A 20,202-nucleotide genomic window follows, 5' to 3' on the forward strand; every position below is an offset into this window, starting at 1 on the left:
TGGATAAGGTGGGTGAGGTGAATCAAGTAGGGTATTAACCTTTTGGATTTGAATTTCTTCAATTGGTTCATTCAAAAAATTTATCTTTATAAGTGATTTGACAGGTGGTTGTCATTATGGATGAACTCTCTGATCACTAGATAAAAAAAATTTATAAGCTATTTCAAATTTTTGATTTGGCTAGAGATTATAGTTAAAATCTTCTTTTCCTAGATCAATGAGCTCATAAATCTCATCTTGGATCAGGTTTACATTGACTAATTGGTCCTTTTTATTTTCAAGATTAAAAATATTAAGATCAATAGATATGTTTCCAAATGAGAGCTTCATGAGTCCATTGCGATAATTGATCAGGGCATTGGTGGTTGTTAAAAATGATCTACCTAAGATAACTGGGATGTGACCTTTTGGGTTTGACACTGGTTCAATTTCTAGGATCACAAAATCCATAGGGTAAATGAAATCACTGATCTTGATTAGCACATCCTCCACAACTTCCTTACGGGTTCTCACTGATCGGTCTGCCAATTGCAATGTAATTTCTATAGATTTTAATTCTTCTATCTCCAATTTCTTATAGACCGAATAAGGTAAGATATTCACACTAGCCCCTAGGTCTAACAAGGCCCTATCAATAATGGATTCCTCAATGACACATGAGATTGTAGGAGACTCTAGATCTTTGTACTTGATTGGCATGTGGCTTGAAAGATATGAGCTCACACTAGTTGCCAAGAAGGCTTTTTTAGAAATATTAGTGGTCTTCTTCTTTGTGCATGGGTCTTTGAGGAACTTAGCATAAGTGAAAACTTATTGGATCATATCTAGCAGAGGAATATTTACTTTCATTTGTTTAAACATCTTTAAGATTTGATCCATATGGGCCGAGTGTCTATTGGACCTAAGTCTATTTGAAAAAAAAGCTACAAGATTGGTGGGTGATGTCTCGAATTGCTTGAACCTAGTGATGGGTTCTGCAATTGGCTTGGGTGGTTTATTAATTTTTGTTGACTCCTTGGACTTATCTGGATCCTTAAACTCGATCTGATCGGTTACTTGCTTATAAGGTGATTTAGACAATTGGTCATCTTGATCTTCAGATGTACCGACATGATTATCTACTTATTTTTCAGATCTTGAAGTGTGAATTAGATTTAATTGGTTGATCTGGGCTCCTTGTTGTGGTCCTTGATTGTTTTGAGTTCTAGGATTAGCCTCGGGTTAACTCGGTAGTTTACCTTTTTTTTTCACTTACAGCCATGGCTAATTGACCTAATTGCATCTCTAAACGGGTAATAGCCTGGGTGTTGGAAGTTAAAAGCTGGCCTGTGGTCTGCATAAAGTTGTTCAGTGTAGTGTTGATGCTAGCTGTCAATTTCGCTAGGATTTTTAGACTCTTTTCTAGCGAGTTAAGCGTTTGATCATTGCTAAAACTTGATGGATTATTTGATGATTTAGGGGGTCTAGGGTTGGATTGAGTGAAGGCAGGTCTATTTGAGTTTGACCCTTGTGACAAAAAAAAATTGAAATGGTTCCTCCATCCTGAATTGTAAGTTGGTGCATAGGGGTCATTTGTGGATCTTTGATAGGCTGCGTTCACCTGTGCTACTTCATTCTCGACTGGACCCATCAAGAAAGGACATTCTTCCATCGTGTGGTCTGTGGCATTACATCCATTGTAAGTGGTTGTTGCAATTTAGTTTACTTGGGTGTGTCCCTTGAGTTCTAGGGCCTCTATCCTACGGATTAAAGATGCAAATTTAGCCTCTTCAGCTAGGAAAGGTTGAACTTAATATACACCCCTCTTGAAGGTGTGAGTCTATCAGATTCTCTAGTTATCTCCCATTGTAGGTTCTTTTCTGCTAGGTCCTCTAGAAATTGTCAGGCTTTTATAGGCTCTTTGTTCATAAATTGACCCTGACACATTGATTCTAACATGGTTCTAGAGTTTGGGTCTAATCCTTCATAAATGATTTGGCATAACCTCTAAGTTTCTATTCCATGGTGTGGGCATTGACTCAAAAGATTCTTAAAATGATCAAAGCACTTCCAAAAAGACTTACCAGATAATTGATAAAATTGATTAATTTCATTCCTAAATTTGGCAGTCTTATAGTGTGAAATTTTTTTTTTCAAGAATACTTTAACAAAACCCTCCCATGATGCTATGGATTGGTTAGAAAGATTGTATAACCATATTTTGGCACTATTCTTGAGGGCAAAGTTAATCAATCTAAGTTTTACAGCATCCTCAGTGAGTTGTTGAAGCCACATCGTGGTGCATACTTCCTCAAATTCTCTCATAAAAATATATGCATCCTCAATTTCAGTGAATTTGGAAAGCATGTTTATGATCTGGGGTTTAATTTCAAAATTGACATCAGTTTATGGCAGTCGGATACATGAGGGTTGGGCTGACCCAACTGATAGCAAAGATCTTTCAATACTCGAGGTTCATATTCGGGTTCACCCATGGTGGGCTTAAGGTCTACCGGACTAGATGCAAGATTTAGATCTATTCTCACTAATCGATTAGATATCTTTGTCCAAAAAAATTGAGAATTTTTAGTTATTTTTATAATTTTTTTTAAAGAAAAGAGGAAAGAGAAATAAATGAGAAGAGAATTCTAAAGATGAGAGCTTAAGGAGTCCTAAATCGAGAGATGATAGAGAAGAGTATTTTAATTAGGGTTAATAGTTGTAGGTTAGTAATCAAGTTATGCAGTCAATCCTAGCTAAGGATAATCTTAGATCTAGACAGCTCCTAACTGTCAAGGTTGCCTTTGAGCCCTCCAGGTAAAAGACTAGCCACTCAACTGGCCAGGTAAGTGTAAGGTTGGTGGAGGTCCCTCCATTGCTTTCTTTAGATACCAACTGAGTTGGCCAGATAAGTGAACGGAACCAATTAAATAATTACTTTTTTCAAGACGTAGTCTCTGAACCACTTTCCTAAATACTAGTCAAACTGACTAACCCTAATCTGGTCCAACTCTTTGGATCCCTTGTCCTATTGAGCTCGAGAGTCCTTAGAGGCCAAAATCTAATTGATTTTAAGTTAAGGTTAGGTCAATGCAATATGCAGGATGATGGTTTGTGGGCCAAAAAAGGATGACGAAATTTTTACCTTATCTTGTTTAGGGTTTGTGCCCTTAAGATGTTTTATGAAATTATGCAATGCAAGAAGAAAAGATGGCTAGATTGGTAGTTAGTCAAGAGTAAATTGATTTGTTTTACTTTTTAGATTTTGTGATTAAGTATCTAATTCCCTAAGTAGATTATGAGGTGTCAATGTAGAGATTTTTTTTTTTGAAGAAAGTAAGTTTGACTAAAGAACTAAGCAAGTTAAAAAGTAAAGAAAATAAGAAACTAAGAATAAGATTAATTTTTTTAAAAAAAAATAATCATATCTAGATCTCCGATAATGGTGTCAAAATTTGATCACTGTCATAGACAGTTAAGAATAAAAATTAACTCAAACTATATAGATAAAGTGAGTAGAAATCGTTTCCATGGGGATCTAGGGCAATTATTTTTTTTAAAAGAGATAAAAGAGAATTATTGGTAGAAGGATTAAATAAAAATAAAATAATAAAAATTAAATTAAGTATAAATTAATTTATGAAAGAAAATAAGTCAGAAAAATAATCCAAAAATTTTGAATCCACCATGCAAATTAGATTTATTTTTTTTTCTTATGTCGTAATATTAATTTTTGTGATTAAGATATTAGCATAGCCTCTCTCTAAGGGATACAAATTATATCAATAGATTATAGCTCATTCTGTTAGAGTATAAACTATCTAAATTTAATATTATAAGATATAAGATTTAATCTAACACATCATAATCTCTCTCCAAAATACGTACCGTATTCAGAGATCATAACACGTCAATAAAGGGTATAGATCGTGTAGGCTAGATCAATATCTCAAAAAAAAATAAAAAGATATAAAATAAAAGTATAATTTTATTATATAAAAATTAAATATAAAAAATAAAAAATAAAAATCTATTTACAGCCTTCATCATATTTCTGGATTTAAGAGATTTAGCCACGCATCAAGATCTTTAGCTCCATAATCTTTCAATATTTGATCTCTAAAGCTTCTTGATTTTTTTTCTATTTTTTATTTTTTTTCTAATTTTTTTCTCTCTACTCTTATTTTTGGATTTTCTATTTATAAGTAATTTTTTTATATTTTTTTGGTAAGAAAAGGAGTCTTAAAACCCTTAGAATTCGTATAATATCTTTTACAATTATTTCTGACCGTCGGATCAGCTTCGAACGGCTCAGATCTATCCAAAAATCATAGTTTTAATCCTTATCAACATCGAATTCAACCACAGTCATCTGATCGCACCCTTGATTAGTTTCTGACCATCGGATCATACAAAAGAGTCCTTTCAACCGACAACGAGTATAGACCGTCAGATCTTCTTCAGAATCGATATCAATCGTTGGATCGCGTAAAAGAGGCTTTCACCGCCCGTAGACCGTGCTTGCGGATTGCGTATTATTTTTGGTGGGCCACACCCCTGAATCTGTGGATCGAATGATCGGTCCACTATGCACTGAAGGAAATTTTTAATATTTTTTAGGGTATTTTGGCTTGATTTTTGCTCTAATTTTTGTCTGAAAAATAAAAAGAAATATTCATTAAATTTTTTAAAAAAAATTTATTATTTTGATACTTAAATTTTTTAATTAAATTAATATTTGTTTTTTATAAATATGTTCTAATTTTATATTTTTTAAAAATTATTTATTTTTACAAAAAAATCTAATTTATTCAAAAAATTAGATTTTTAAGAAGATGTTAGTACCATAAATTATCAAAAATATCTTCAATAAATATAAAAATATACCACTTATCATTATAAGCTAGTGATCTACATCCCAGATGATTGTCGTAAATTTTCTCATGAACTTCTTGGAGGGTATGTCAACCTTAGTGGGTCATTGGTATTTGAGTAACGGTAAAGAAAAAGATCTTTTGTAAAATTTTTCTTCTAAAAGCACATATTGAGATGCTAGTCATTTTATCTGATGAGCTTCTAAAGGATTCATCGATAATATTTCATCGGTCAAATAGATCTATCCAACTCAACTCTTGGTCGACTTGTTAGACCTCGTCGGAGTAGTCAGTACTTGGCTTTTTGAGATGCTCCACATGGATCTTTTCTAACTTATTACATCCTTTGGTAGTAAGTTTGGATAGAGTATCTGCTCTGATATTTTCTAACCTCGATATGTGAAAAATTTCTATTGGAGACTATATAATGTGCATGAAACTTCCATTCAAAATTTGGATTTATAAGATGATCAAGGGATCTTCGACCATTGCTGTTGAGGTTGCTAACAAAATTTTTGATTATTATTTTTGGAGGATCATGAGACATGTAAAACTATAATTTAAAATTTTTGGGATTATGAATTGACCTAGAGTTTATTTGTCTTTGTTATTGAGGTTCTTGATAAAATTTAGTATTGCTTGGAGATTTGATTTTAAAAGGCTTGCATGATTGTTATGGAAGAATTTTGATAGATGTCAAAAAATCTCGATTTAGAAAAGATGATGATTCGATATTACTTATATGTTCTAATTTAAATCCTAATTTGGAGGAGCATCGAAAGATTTTTTTTTGATTGATTTTACTTATAGGATTTTGATGGTCTAAATAAATTGATGAGAGATTTAATATTTAATTCATATGGGATTATAGTAGACCTACGTGATGGTTTTGAATATACCCATTAACTTAACGACTGATTTAGATGGCCGTGCTCAATATGTATTGAGAATAAGACCTAAAAGTTCTTTTGACCTACTTGGAAGTAAATTTGGAACTTTTCAATACACAATAATATTTTTTGATCGAAAGCCCTTTATGATTTAGATCGAAGTTCATAGTGGAAGCATGATGACCTGAATTATTTGAGCTAGTCAACAATACTGATCTTTTAAGTTAAGAATTTATAATAGAAGATATGATTTAATATCCCTTATAGAGAAAGTACGTCACTAATGGAAAGGATGATATTTTGATTCTGGATAATCTGGTATCACTATATGATTTTCACAAGTCGGTCTCTTCTTTACTATGCTAAAAAAAAATTTTAGCATCTTGAATCTTAAATGAGTAGATCATTAATTCTTGATCTTAGACCTAAAATATTTGAAGCTTATACTTTTCTATCTGTTAGAAAAAAAAATTGAGGTTGTTTAACAATCTTTGATTTTGATCTTAGATGTTCACCTATGGAGAGTATAGAAAAATATCTATGATCTTATGATAAATTGACCAAATTATAAGTAGTTAAAGATTTTGACAAGAAATTTGATATCTTTATCTAGAATTGAGAGACTAATTTTGATGACCAAAAATAATGGTTTTGATTCTGATTAATGTTGCGATATTGACTTTCCCTTTATGAGAAGTTTTAATGTTGAAATTACATTTAAAAGTAAAATATCAAAAAGTTTATAGATGAGATTAGAATGGTGGATCTCTAACTTATGAAAGCATGGTTGAGAAAAAATATTTTTGATTCTCGACTGATTTGAATATTACTATATAATTCATATTAGTATATTCTTCTATCTTGTGTTGAGTTAAGTTTTAATGGATGAATCTAAATAGTGGGCCATCGGTTCTTAATTTTGAATAAGAAATATTTTGGTACAGATCTTTTCTCTCCAAAATTTGAAGTTTGAACTTTTTTGATCAATATTATTCCTCTAACTGATTAAAAAAGATTGAGGATATTTATTGATATTAAAGATTGTTCTATAAGAGATGGATTGGAGTTATTTATAATTTAATTTTATAATAAATTAATTAATTAAGAGTAATTGATATTTAGATAAAAAAAATTGATATACTTATTTAGAATAGAGACACTAATTTCGATTATAAGAAATGAATAATTTTGATTTAGATCAACTTTTGATGTATTGACTTTTTTTTATAGAATGACTTAATGATAAAATTACTTCGAGAATTAGAATATTAAAAAGTTTGAGGACTTGAGTAAGAAAATTTCAAGGACTTCAGTATGAAAAATTTTGAGGATAAAATTTTTTTTAAGAGGAAAGAATATTATAGGAGGAAGAAGACTCCCGTTGAGAGTCTTCTTCCTACCATAATAAGGAGACCGAATTTGAGCGAAATCCTAAATCCTCCTCTATAAAATGGAAGCCCCTTCCTCGTTCGTCAATCATCGAAAAATCTCTCTTTCACCTCCTTTTTCTCTTGATTTTTCTTGTTCTCGGATTGAAGGCTTTTGCCGGTGATTTCGTGGCCCAAAAATACCACAAAGAGCAAGATAATGAATCAAAAAATTCTCTCTTTAATTTTTTTTTATTATAAATCATGATTTCTACCGATTTATTGCTATTTTTTTTGAAAAAAAAAATTCAAGATTTGGAAACTCCTATTTTGGCCATCTGTGTGTGTTTGTTTTTTGACGTCGCCCATCGCCGACGAGCACCCAAACAAAGAGCCTTGGCTACACCACCCTGGGTTGAACCCCCACTCACCGTTTCGATGAGACCTCCATGAGATTGGGATGAAGAAGATGGGGGAACCATGGTCCCCTGTTCTGTTTAAATGAAGGAAGAAGAAGAAGGAAGAAAGAGAAAAAAGAAAAGAAAAAAAAGAAAAAAAGAGAGAAAAAAATAAAAGAAAAAAAATTATAAAAGACTCTCTCTTCTCTGTTCTCACTTTTTCTCTCTTTCTTTCTAATTTCTCTCTCCACTTTCTCTCTCTAAATTTTTTTTCTAAATTATTTCTCTCTCCTAAGATTTTTTAGAATTTTGAAAAAATTGATGATGAGTTTGAATGATCTTAGTGAAAGAGACTTGATCCATAGTCACTGGACAGCATGCTAGCACCCATCTTGATTAAACCATGAACCACTAGATTTGATCATCCATAATTTTATTTTTAATCATCTGTATACTGGCTTAACCATGACTTGATTAGATTATTTTGATTGGACCAATCATGATATTGGACTGTGTCACCTAATCAATTTGGATTGTACCTCATAAATTCTCTCTTCTCTAATTTTCTCTCTCTACTTAATTGATGAACTCAATGAAGGAATCTCGATCCTATTACTTTAAAAATCTGATTTGATCCGATAGTCAAACTCTAGACCATTTATATTCTAATTAGATTTTGATTAGATAAAATTAGATGATCGGACCAATCTGGATTATAGGATGCGGATATCCATCAATTCTATCTTTCTTAATTATTCATATCCTTTCTAATTATTGGACTTAATCCTGTATAGGATTATAGATGTCTGATCATGAGATACTACGATATGAACTATGAATCAAAGATTTTGAAAAGAAACTTCTAAAATAAGTGAATTTGTTGGAATGCATATGAGGTAAATAATGCTTTATTTTTTTTAAATTTATCGATAAATTATAATATATTTTTTTGATATGATTTATAAAATGATGCATGAATTGGATGAATGATATTTTGTTATAAAAAAAATATCTTATTTTAAAGTATTATGATGAAGTATGACTGAATATATTGATTTCATTATGCATTATATTGATTAATTTTGATACCACATTATTATGTACTTTCTTATCGAACTAGAATAAAAGATATGATTTATGAAGAATTTTGATATAAGAATGATATGAACTAACAACCTGACTATGTAAAGGACCCCGCCAATGGGGGCATATATGTTGGTAATTAATTTATCTTGAGAATTTATATCACCAACGAGACCAGTGACATGTCGCCAATGAGATCAGTGACAAACTGCCAGTGAGACCAGCGATTCTGAAGGACTTTACTGTCAGATGATTTGTAGCTTACCATAAGATGATACGTGGTGTTATGACCCTGCCATATAAAAAATATGGTCATAGCTCATGGTTGATGAAAAAAACTTAAGAATGAAAGAAATTAAAATCTCAAAAAAAACTTAAATTAAAAAAAAATAAATTTAGCATAAATTATATTGCATAATTGAAATTGATTTCAAATTGATAAACTTTATATGCTTATTTTTTATAAATGATTATTTACTTTAATATCTAATGAAATCTATTTAAAGTGATCATTACTTATTGGACTGTCTAGCTCATTACCTCCTATTTTTACTATTTTTATAGATATTGAGAAATTAAGATGATACAAGAAATGAATGGAAGAATAATTAGAAGCAAAATCTCCATACTTTTATTTTAGATTGAAAGTCTTATTGAATTTGATGTACAAACCTATTAAATATTATTGTATTTATTAAGATATTAAAGTTAAAATTTAGATTGTTATATTTTAGATTTAAATTATTGACTAATTATTCCATTGCTATTTTATGATAGCATGATAAGATACCTTGCATGCTTATGAGAAGAGGTTCCTATGAGTACACGATAGTTGCCATGACCTTCGGCTCACCATCTCAGATCGGGGGCATGACAATTAAAGTGGTATTAGAGCTTAAGTGGATAAATTATAAAATATAGAATCAGACATAGAATAAGTATAAGTGGATAGACATTAGAGACATTGGGTTATAGATCTGTAATGATTGTAGTATAAGTTGTCTTCATGATTTTGACTAACCCTTTTGATTATGAATGAAAGAATTGCTTAGGAATAAATATTCAGAGGATTTGATATGTGATGAATAATCTATTGATCATGACATGATTAGTTAGATTTTGAAAAAAAAATTATAAAATGGTTGATCATGAAATTTTATTGTGCATTGTGATTATTAATTTGATCAGTAATCATTTAAGTGAATTGTAAGCTCAAATTTGGTACGGGAGTAATACCACGATATTGCTTCTAGCCTTGAAGTTGGTTATTTAGTGGCAAGATAAATATTATTCTCTAAAAGTTGTTTGAGGTTTGGACTGAAAATTTTTTTTATGATATCTGGTTGGAATATTCCTTGAGGTTTATACTAGAATGAGGATCATGTATGAAGCTTTAATATGGAAAAAAAAATACAGTTAGAGACATTGCAAAGAGATTTATTTCTTATTGAAGAAATTGATTATGAGATCATGGAGTATTTTATCTTTGATGGAATCATTAATAATTTTAGTTGTTATTTTTGAATCCAAATGGTATATCTTATTTATGTCTATTGGAGACTATATAATGTGCATGAAACTTCCATTCAAAATTTGGATTTATAAGATGATCAAGGGATCTTCGACCATTGCTGTTGAGGTTGCTAACAAAATTCTTGATTATTATTTTTGTAGGATCATGAGATATGTAAAGCTATAATTTAAATTTTTTGGGATTATGAATTGACCTAGAGTTTATTTGTCTTTGTTATTGAGGTTCTTGATAAAATTTAGTATTGCTTGGAGATTTGATTTTAAAAGGCTTGCATGATTGTTATGGAAGAATTTTGATAGATGTCAAAAAATCTCGATGGAAGAAATTTAGAAAAGATGATGATTCAATATTACTGATATGTTCTAATTTAAATCCTAATTTGGAGGAGCATCGAAAGATTTTTTTTTGATTGATTTTACTTATAGGATTTTGATGGTCTAAATAAATTGATGAGAGATTTAATATTTAATTCATATGGGATTATAGTAGACCTACGTGATGGTTTTGAATATACCCATTAACTTAACGACTGATTTAGATGGTCGTGCTCAATATGTATTGAGAATAAGACGTAAAAGTTCTTTTGACCTACTTGGAAGTAAATTTGGAACTTTTCAATACACAATAATATTTTTTGATCGAAAGCCCTTTATGATTTAGATCGGAGTGCATAGTGGAAGCATGATGACCTAAATTATTTGAGCTAGTCAACAATACTGATCTTTTAAGTTAAGAATTTATAATAGAAGATATGATTTAATATCCCTTATAGAGAAAGTATGTCACTAATGGAAAGGATGATATTTTGATTCTGGATAATCTGGTATCACTATATGATTTTCACAAGTCGGTCTCTTCTTTACTATGCTAAAAAAAATTTTAGCATCTAGAATCTTAAATGAGTAGATCATTAATTCTTGATCTTAGACTTAAAATATTTGAAGCTTATCCTTTTCTATCTGTTAGAAAAAAAATTTGAGGTTGTTTAACGATCTTTGATTTTGATCTTAGATGTTCACCTATGGAGAGTATAGAAAAATATCTATAATCTTATGATAAATTGACCAAATTATAAGTAGTTAAAGATTTTGATAAGAAATTTGATATCTTTATCTAGAATTGAGAGACTAATTTTGATGACCAAAAATAATGGTTTTGATTCTGATTAATGTTGCGATATTGACTTTCCCTTTATGAGAAGTTTTAATGTTGAAATTACATTTAAAAGTAAAATATCAAAAAGTTTATAGATGAGATTAGAATGGTGGATCTCTAACTTATGAAAGCATGGTTGAGAAAAAATATTTTTGATTCTCGACTGATTTGAATATTACTATATAATTCATATTAGTATATTCTTCTATCTTGTGTTGAGTTAAGTTTTAATGGATGAATCTAAATAGTGGGCCATCGGTTCTTAATTTTGAATAAGAAATATTTTGGTACAGATCTTTTCTCTCCAAAATTTGAAGTTTGAACTTTTTTTATCAATATTATTCTTCTGACTGATTAAAAAAGATTGAGGATGTTTATTGATATTGAAGATTGTTCTATAAGAGATGGATTGGAGTTATTTATAATTTAATTTTATAATAAATTAATTAATTAAGAGTAATTGATGTTTAGATAAAGAAAATTGATATACTTATTTAGAATAGAGACACTAATTTTGATTATAAGAAATGAATGATTTTGATTTCAACTTTTGATGTATTGACTTTTTTTTATAGAATGACTTAATGATAAAATTACTTCGAGAATTAGAATATTGAAAAATTTGAAGACTTGAGTAAGAAAATTTCAAGGACTTCAGTATGAAAAATTTTGAGGACAAAATTTCTTTTAGGAGGAAAGAATATTATAGGAGGAAGAAGACTCCCGTTGAGAGTCTTCTTCCTACCCTAATAAGGAGACCAAATTTGAGCGAAACCCTAAATCCTCCCTTATAAAATGGAAGCCCATTCCTTCCTCGTCCGTCAATCATCGAAAAATCTCTCTTTCACCTCCTTTTTCTCTTGATTTTCCTTGTTCTCGGATTGAAGGCTTTTGCTAGTGATTTTGAGACCCAAAAATACCACAAAGAGCAAGATAATGAATCAAAAAATTCTCTCTTCAATTCTTTTTTATTATAAATCAAAATTTCTACCGATTTATTGCTATTTTTTTTGAAAAAAAGAATTCAAGATTTTGAAACTCCTATTTTGGCCATGTGTGTGTGTTTGTTTTTCGACGCTGCCCATCACCGACAAGCACCCAAACAAGGAGCCATGGCTACACCTCCCTAGGTTGAACCCCCACTCACCATTTCGATGAGACCTCCATGAGATTGGGATGAAGAAGATGGGGGAACCATGGTCCCCTGTTCTGTTTAAACGAAGAAAGAAGAAGAAGGAAGAAAGAAAAAAAAGAAAAGAAAAAAAGAAAAAGAAAAGAAAAAAAAGAGAGAGAAAATTAAAAGAAAAAAAATTAAAAAAAGACTCTCTCTTCTCTGTTCTCTCTTTTTCTCTCTTTCTCTCTAATTTCTCTCTCCACTTTCTCTCTCTAAATTTTTTTTTTCTAAATTATTTTCCTCTCCAAAGGTTTTCTAAAATTTTGAGAAGATTGATGATGAGTTTGAATAATCTTAGTGAAAGAGACTTGATCCATAGTAACTGGACAGCATGCTAGCACCCATCTTGATTAGACCATGAACCATTAGATTTGATCATCCATAATTTTATTTTTAATCATCTGTATACTGGCTTAACCATGACTTGATTAGATTATTTTGATTGGACCAATCGTGATGTTGGACTGTGTCACCTAATCAATTTGGATTGTACCTTATGAATTCTCTCTCTTTTGATTTTCTCTCTCTACTTAATTGATGAACTCAATAAAAAAATCTCGATCCTATCACTTTGAAAATCTGATTTAATCCGTTAGCCAAACTCTGGGCCATCTATGTCCTAATTAAATTTTAATTAGATAAAATTAGATGATCGGATCAATCTAGATTATAGGATGCGGGTATCCATCAATTCTATCTTTTTTAATTATTTATATCTTTTTTAATTATTAGATTTAATCCTATATAAGGTTATAGATGTCTGATCATAGGATACTACGATATGAACTATGAATCAAAGATTTAAAAAAAAAAAACTTCTAAAATATGTGAATTTGTTGGAATGCGTATGAGGTAAGTAATGCTTTACTTTTTTAAGATTTATCAATAAATTATAATATATTTTTTTGATATGATTTATAAAATGATGCATGAATTGGATGAATGATATTTTGTTATAAAAACTAACTTATTTTGAAATATTACGATGAAGCATGATTAAACATATTGATTTCATTATGCATTATATTGATTGATTTCAATACCATATTATTATATACTTTCTTATCAAACTAAAATAAAAGATATGATTTATGAAGAATTTTGATATAAGAATGATATGAACTGACAACCTGACTATGTAAAGGACCTCACCAATAGGGATATATATGTTGGTAATTAATTTATCCTAAAGATTTATGTTGCCAGTGAGACCAGCGATATGTCGTCAGTGAGATCAGCAACAAACCACCAGTGAGACCAGTAATTCTAAAGAACTTTGCTGTCAGATGATTTATAGTTTACCGCAAGATGATACGTAGTATTATGACCCTGCAATAAAAAAAATATAGTCATAATTTATGGTTGATGAAAAGAACTTAAGAATGAAAAAAATTAAAATCTTGAAAAAAACTTAAATTTTGAAAAAAAAAATAAATTTAGCATGAATTATATTACATAATTAAAATTAATTTTAAATTGATGAACTCTATATGCTTATTTTCTATAAATGATTATTTACTTTAATACCTGATGAAATCTATTTAAAGTGATCATTGCTTACTGTGCTGTCTAGCTCATTACCTCCTATTTTTACTATTTTTACAGATATTGAGAAATTAAGATGATACAAAAAATGAATGGAAGAGTGATTAGAAGCAAAATCTTCATACTTTTATTTTAGATTGAAAGTCTTATTGAATTTGATGTAAGACCCATTGAATATTATTATATTTATTGAGATATTAAAGTTAAAATTTAGATTATTATATTTTAGATTTAAATTATTAACTAATTATTCTGTTGTTGTTTTATGATAGCATGATAAGATGTCTTGCATGCTTATGGAGAGAGTTTCCTACGAGTATGCAGTGGTTGCCAAGACCTTCGGCTCACCATCTCGGATCGGACGTGTGAAAAGATTAGTTTCTATTCCTCACCTTGTCACCATAAAATCAAAAAATTTGTCTGAGGTTATGCCAAATATATATTTTTTGGATTTAACCTTATTTGGTGCTTGCTTAGTGCATTGAATACCTCTTCCAAGTTGCATATATGATGAGAGGCCTTGTCACTTTTCACCAACATATCATCGATGTAAACCTCCATGTTCTGATCGATTTGGTCTTTGAAAACTTTGTTGACCAACTGTTGATAAGTCGCTTCAATATTTTTTAGATCAAAAGACATGACCCTATAGTAGTATAAGCCTTTCTCAATGATGAATGCCATTTTCTCTTCATCTTCGAGAGCCATTTGGATATAATTATAATTGGAGAAAGCATCTATAAAACTTAATAGTTGGTGCCCTGATGTTGCATCCATCAATTGGTCGATTCTTGATAATAAAAAACTATCCTTTAGGCATGCCTTGTTAAGATTAGTATAATCGATGCATATTCACCATTTGTCATTAGCTTTGTTGACCATAATAATAATTGCCAGCCACTCTAGATAATATATTTCTCGGGTGAAATCTATGGCTAGCAACTTGTCAACTTCTTCGTCGATCACTATTTGCCTTTTTAGAGTGAAGTTTTGCTTCTTCTGTCACACTGGTTTATACTTTGGATCAATGTTTAATTTCTAAAAGATTACATTGGGGGCATATCTAACATGTCGGAGGTCGATCAAGTGAAGATATCTACATTCCTTTTGCAAGAAAGCCATTAGATCTTCTCAGAGGTTTTCATTCAACAATGATTCGACTTGGATTGTCTTAGTAGGATCTTCCTCCTTGAGTGGATCGAAATCAGTCATTCAATGGATTCATCTCGATTTTCTTCTTCTTGTAGATCTAACCCGTTCATTGATAGGGTGTCTAAAGATTTCTTTTCCTTGACTATGGTCGTATCACATTGTTGGGCCAATTGCTAGTCTCCTCGCATTTCACCAACTTCATTTTTCATCAAAAATCGGATGAGAAGATGGTTAGTCAAGACAATCACTCATAATGCATTGAATCCAGATCCTCCCAATATAACATTATAGGCTGAAGGTACTTGGACTACAAGAAAAATAAGAAGGATGGTACTTTGTCAAGGTACCAGTCCCATCATTACTAGAAGAATAACTTCTACCTTTATCGAATCATCATAAAATCGATTAGGGAGGTGCCAACTTTCTTTAATCAATCTATAGATAATTGTATTTGAGAGAAAGTATCATAAAATAAGATATCTACTGAACTTTCTTTATCTACAAGAATTCTTTTATATCATAATTAGCATTATCATAGAAATGATAATAACATCATCATGAGAAATCTGAACTCTTTGGAGATCTTCATCAGAAAAAGAGATCATATTTCCTCCTTGCTTTCTCTTCGAAGAATGTTCTAAACAATCTACCCCCCTGGCTGCATCCCTCTGGAGATTATGTTGACCATATTCTAATACTATCTTCTAACTTTGATCTAATTAATGATATCAAGAAATTTCTTTCTCTATTATTTTGATATGAAAGATTTAAGTAAAGCTGATCTAATCTTTGGCTTGAAGATCATCTGATCCCCTGATTCAATATCTATATCCCAATCTTATTGTACCCAATTATTGATCGATAAATTTGGTCATTCTGATTTTTCTCTTATTTCTACTCCTCTTGATCTTTTTATCCAACTCTTGAAAAACTCTAATAAACTTGTGAACAAGAAAGATATGCTCAAATCATTAGATTTCTCATGTATCTCCCCAATCATATCTGACCTGACATTGCTCATGTTATTTTTAGACTTAGTCAATATACTAATAATCCTAGTAGGATTCATTGGATTATTCTTGAAAGAGTTTTTAGATATATTAAAGATATCATTCCATATTATCTTAGATTATTGGCTATCCAGTTGCATTGAAGGGATACAGTGATGGCAACTGAGTTTTTGATTCATCTGATGTTAAATCCATCTCTGGCTATGTATTCCTTCTTGGCGGTAGTATTATTTCTTGAAAATCAGTCAAATAAACTACCCTAACTAGAAGTATAATAGAAGCTAAACTTTTTGCTCTTGATTCTACCCGCTCTAATGCTGAATACCTTAAAGATCTTTTGTCTAAAATTTTTTTGATTTCATCTCTTATTCTTTCTATTTTGATCCATTATGATTCTAGAGCTGTAATTAATTTTTATAAAAAGAAACTTATAAATTCTAAAATAGTAGACATATAAAAGTAAGACAAAAGTCTGTGAGAAAGCAGAAAACCCATGGCATTATTTCTCTATCTTATGTGAAAATTGATAATAATCTTGCTAATTGCCTTGCTAAAAGTTTAAATCGGACTAAGATCTTAGAATCATCAAGAAAGATGAAATTTTACCTATAATGGACTCTTCAATAGTGGAAATCCAATATGTATGATAGAAGACCGCTTGAAAGAGGTTCAGTATAGCAATAACAAGTTGATTGGTTGGTTAAGGAGCATATATTTTTATGTTTCTGTAGGGGTCTTCACTTTATCCCCTTTTTATGATAATTATTTGCTCCTATGTAGGTATTAAGGAAGAGCATAGCTCTGAATGAGATTCAAAATATATTCTTCTCGAGATGTGACTCTTCATGCTTCCTTAGAGGGCTCACTTATGTGAGAGCTTCTGTATACGATGGCGACTAGGGGATATAAGCAAACCTTAGGTACTCTCACAAATAATAAGATATTTGCGCATAACCAATAACGCACAATCCTACAATAGATCCTTCTGTATTATATGTGTGATAGTTGACATCTGGGTCAAAGAAATATAATTCGAGAACTGGTTCACTCCGATCCCTTCAGATGGAAACTATCTATACTATATGAAATTAAGACACTTCACCCATTGTACAATATAAAATACTCAACAATAAAATTACAATTATTACATTTAAAATAATAATTATTATTTATTTTAAAATTTTGAGTTTCGAGGGAGATCGTTAGAGTTTTGGAGGAAAAACATAAAATTTTTCTTCTTTCCAAGTTCTCCTAAATGCTTTGTTTTATTTTTTTAGTCCCATAGTAGAAATGGATAAATACATCTTAGAGTTTATTTGACTTCTTTCCTTGCCTGCCTTTGGTTAGGCCTTAGATGGAAGTGAATTTTGTACCATAAATGCACATGATGGTCTAACCTAGCTCTACTCATATGTGTGAATTGCAGTGTGACATGCCTCATGATTGCTGATATTTTAATATCTTTACTTTCTTTATCGTATTTTATTTTATATTTTTATTTTATTTTTTTATTATATTTTATTTTATCCTTTTATTTTATTTTTTATCATATTTCTTTGTTGATTGATCGCTTCCCTTCGCGGTCAAATTGTCAATTGACCATTGCTTCTGAATGGTCATATTTTGCTTTGACCGATCACCTCCTTCTATGGTCCACCAGTCAAATAGACATCTAGAGGTGCCTTCTCATGATTTATAAAGGACCACAAGTCCTAGGCTGTAGGATATCTTGGAATCAGTGATCCCTTTTACTTTTTCTTCAAGAGTCTAATGTCCTGTGAACTCTCTTTCTCTTTTCATCATTATTTCTTTCTCATTTCATTGCTGAGTATTAGAGAAGAACTATCAACGCTCTCTATGATCGTGCTCTAAAAGAGGATATTCCAATCATATCTTAAGATAGAATTCTTAATGACACCAGCATGAGGGTAGAGAATTTGCCTTAGGACAGTGCCTAGTACACTTCCTGATCTTTTCTTTTTCTGCTTCTTAAATCAATAGGTCAATTCAACCAAACCCTAGATAAGTCAATTTAAACCTCTTATCATCATATAGTTTAAATAAATTTGAAGTTTATCAGAAAACTACTACTAAAAATAGTTCTCGATTTGATAATACTCTCTATTCAAAAGTATTTTTCATAACAACAATAGGACTATAATGTGGATGCTTATAAATTTTGATGTTCTCTCAGTTTCTAGGTTTTCGAGAGGGTATTGTTGTCTACAAATGCATTTAACTATGGATTAAGATTTTAAGTCCAAAATGGAGATCCATTATCTTTTAGAAAAATATTTGGTTGGGATGTCATAGACTTGTTTCTCATTTTCAAAAATTATATAGAATTGCTGGTATAGGATACCGCAGGACGAAACCAATGAGGGTAGAGAAGAATTAAAACTTATAAGTTGATGGAATTTTAGTTCAAACCTGAGTTTTGATCAAAATTTCCTTATGAAGATGAGCATTGGATGCACCATGTGCAATAGAAGCGAGCATGATTTTGAGGAACATGAAACAAAGATTAGTTTATAAAATTAAATAGTTTTCGGGTCGAACAAACTAATTATATGGGACTTTATAAGAACTGATGAAAAAGAATTCATCTTAAAGTTTTGGTATTTAAGGTTTTGAAATGAACTGTCATTGAGATTAAGGTTTAATGGAAAAACTAGTTATGGATTGATAAAGATGAATCGTGGTTTGATGCTATGCAAAAAAACAAAAAGATAGTAGAAATCTGATGCAAAAAAATTAAAGAACTTAAGAAGCATGAAAACACAAGAGAGACTCAATGGAAAGGGAAATGATAGTAAAGACTCACTTTAAAGAACAGGAATGGACACTAGGTCCATGCTTCATGCTTGTTGTAGGGAATCAATATAAAGAGCAATTAATTTCTTCAAACTGAAAGTGATCTCTGTCCAATCATCCAATCATCATGTTCATATAGCACTTCAACTCTACATCTCTAATGTTATATAGCATCCATCAATTTTTTGTTTGCCTTAAATCACCAGATAGTTAGGTTATTATTGATCGAGGAATGTCGAACCCATTAGAGCTGGTTGATTCGGCCTATATTGAACCAAACCGATGTTGACCTAGGATGGTTCAGCCAAGCAAGCCAATTCTAGTATAAAATCCCTAGCATCCCCCCTCCCTAACAATTCGAACCATCAATCTTTGAAAGCTTTCAAAGGCTCTCTTGCTTGCTCTCTCTATCTCGCAAGGACTCTCTACATTGGACATGAAACCTTTTCTCATTCTCTCTCTCTCTCTCCCTCTCTCCCCATCCATCGAGTGGTCACTCAAGGAAGCCTTTCTCTTCCTATCTCTCTCTCTTGGTCCTCATCATCAAACCTGGATGGCCCTCTCCCACATCCTCCTTCGCTCCACATGAGCTCTCTATCCCCCCACCTCCCTCTCCCTCCGGTACTTCCTCCAACCCTTGTCCCCTAATAAAGCCGTTGTTGGATGCCTCAGTCTCTCTCTCTCTCTCTCTCAAGTGAGTCTGAAGCCTAGTTCTCTCTCTCTCTTTCTATCTTCTTGATTCTAATATGCTACAGTTCAATATGCCTTGTACTAGTATCTTATCATATCGATCATCGATTGGTACAACTTTTAGTATTGGTTCGGTGAATCTTTCAATTGATTTATCTTACGTACCCATAAATGGAGAGTTATATAAATAAATTGAAGGGAAATCCCATCCTGAAATGTAGACGCCTTTTGCAAGGCTCATGCATATAGGAGGGCTCATTCCTGTTCTGGGCTTCATCGTGGGAATTCATCATTTCATGTACCTCATGTAAGAGGCATTTTGGTAAAGGGATGGGTGGCATGGAATTCAGTAATGCATGCCCAACATATCGATTGGACAACCCACAACAAAGTTTGACAAAGCATCGAGACAAAAGAATGCATAGTATGATTCCTCTAAAAATCAAAAAGCCAACAAACACGCAACAAATAAATCCACACTTGCAAATATCTTCGTGCAAAAATAGACAAATATTTAATTGATAAGCAGATTATCGT

The sequence above is a fragment of the Elaeis guineensis genome, chromosome 12 (genome assembly GCF_000442705.2).
Source record: "Elaeis guineensis isolate ETL-2024a chromosome 12, EG11, whole genome shotgun sequence".
In the NCBI taxonomy this organism is placed as follows: domain Eukaryota; kingdom Viridiplantae; phylum Streptophyta; class Magnoliopsida; order Arecales; family Arecaceae; genus Elaeis; species Elaeis guineensis.